Genomic DNA, 2,309 nt, shown 5'->3' on the forward strand with positions numbered 1-2,309 from the left:
CAACTATCAAGTTTTTGACGCCGTTGCCAGGGAACTAAGATATTAGGAACGCTTGATTTTTATTACTTTAGCCATTTTTAATTTTATTGCAATTTACTTTTTGTTTTTAGTTTAATTTTTCTTTTCTAAATTTTTCTTTTTAATTACTTCTGGCAAGGTGTCTCTAGTTTATGACTAGGAAGAACTAGTCAGGACCTTTGCTTTTTGATAGTAAGATCGAGAGCACAGCGCGCAGAAACCGAAGAGAAATAAGGCGAAGTCTACAATACATAGAAGAAGAGCGAGAAGACAATATCCATACTACAACTAAGGAGGTGGTTGATAATCAGAATAATCCGCTACCTCTTGTGCTTGCTGTAAATCCAGTAAATCAGAATCCTGCTCCTCGTATTATGTATGATTATGCTAAACCTACTTTAATAGGAACTAAATCGAGTATAGTTAGACCTGCTATTACTGCAAATAATTTTGAACTAAAACCTAACACTATTCAAATGATACAACAGTTTGTTCAGTTTGATGGTTTGCAAGACGAGGATCCAAACACTCATTTAGCAAATTTTCTAGAATTCTGCGACACCTTTAAGATTAATGGCTTTTCTGACGATGTCATTCACCTTCGGTTGTTTCCCTTTTCATTAAGGAATAAGGCTAAACGGTGGTTGAACTCGTTACCACGGGGATCAATCACTACTTGGAAGCAAATGACTGAAAAATTTTTAGTCAAATATTTTTCGTCGGCTAAAATGGCTAAATTGAGGAATGATATCTCTTCTTTTGTGTAGATGGATTTAGAAACACTATATGATGTATGCGAGAGATACAAAGATTTATTGAGAAGGTGCCCTCAGCATGGATTACCTCTAAGGCTACAGGTTCAAACTTTCCACAATGGTTTGAACCCCTCAACGAGACAGATGGTCGATGCAGTGGCCGGTGGAACCTTAAATAATAAAACACCTAAGGAGGCTTATGAGTTCATTGAAGAGATGTCACTGAATAATTATCAGTGGCAAGTTATGAGGACAAAGCCTAATAAAGCAGTCGGTGTTTTCAACCTCGACGCGGTCACCATGTTATCAAACTAGGTAAAGCTTTTAAATAAAAAGATCGATGGCTTATATGTTTCTATGCAGATGCATCCGGTGATGAAATGTGATACAAATGGGGGGATAAATAATCCAGAATGTCTAACCTATGACCATAGTACTACGAACGAACAAGTCAACTATATAGGTAACAACTCTAGACCACAGAATAATCCATATAGTAATACTTACAATGCAAGTTCGAGGAACCATCCCAATTTCTCTTGGGGTGGTCAAGGAAATCAAAGACCACCACCACCTCTAGGATTCCAACAACAACCTTACCAGCAAGAGAAAAAGCCAAACCTTGAAGAGATATGACGAAGTTTATTTCAGTGGTGGAAACCCGTTTTGAAAACACTGAAACTACAATTGAAAATCAACAGGCATCGATTTAAGGACTCGAGAATCAAATAGGACAGTTAGCTAAGTTGATCTTTGAAAGACCATAAGGTAGCTTGCCCAGTAACATAGAAACTAACCCAATGGAGCAACTTTATGCCATCACTATACGCGATGAAGAAGGGTTAGTTGAATCTAAATCTGAAACAAGGCATGAAGCTATGATAAGTAATGGCAAGGATGAGATGAATCATGGTACATAGAAGCTGGTAAGCAAAGAGTATAAACCTCGTATACCATATCCCAATGCAAAAAGGAAAGACCGCACAGACGAACAATTCGGTAAATTCCTTAAACTACTTAAAAAATTACATATTAACTTACGTTTATTGAAGCTCTTTCGCAGATGCCCAACTCGGTTAAATTTTTAAAGAAGCTCTTATCAAACAAACGGAAGTTAGATGAGTCAGCACATGTGGAGTTAAATGCAGTCTGCTCAGCTATTTTACAAAATAAGCTACCCAATAAACTGAAAGATCCAGAAAAATTTTCGAGAAGTACAAATGAGCCACGTTCCAGTCCATGTAATGACAAGACTATCCATGAAGAGCGAAGGCTACAGATCGAGGAACTAGATGAATGTGAACACAGGTTAAGGAGAAACCGAGAATACACGATGAATCAAGGCAGTGCCATGACAAACTTAAAGGTGAATCGAATCAACTTAAGGTTGGAGACAAAGTACTGTTAGATGAAGCAGATCCCCGTGTTACCACTTCTGAACCTAATGCAGAAATTCCTTTTACGGTACTTAACGTTTTCCCATATGGTACAGTCGAGGTAACTCATTCCAAATTCGACACTTTTAAGGTAAATAGT

General features: G+C 37.5%; 1 non-coding gene across 1 annotated transcript; it reads right to left on the reverse strand.

Annotated features, from left to right (window-relative positions):
• Nucleotides 1-752: 752 nt before the first annotated feature.
• Nucleotides 753-859, reverse strand: LOC121213263 (small nucleolar RNA R71). The gene has a single exon (XR_005908646.1). It is a non-coding gene; the product is annotated as a small nucleolar RNA R71 (small nucleolar RNA).
• Nucleotides 860-2,309: the final 1,450 nt, after the last annotated feature.

This window comes from Gossypium hirsutum, chromosome A13, assembly GCF_007990345.1.
Source record: "Gossypium hirsutum isolate 1008001.06 chromosome A13, Gossypium_hirsutum_v2.1, whole genome shotgun sequence".
NCBI lineage: Eukaryota > Viridiplantae > Streptophyta > Magnoliopsida > Malvales > Malvaceae > Gossypium > Gossypium hirsutum.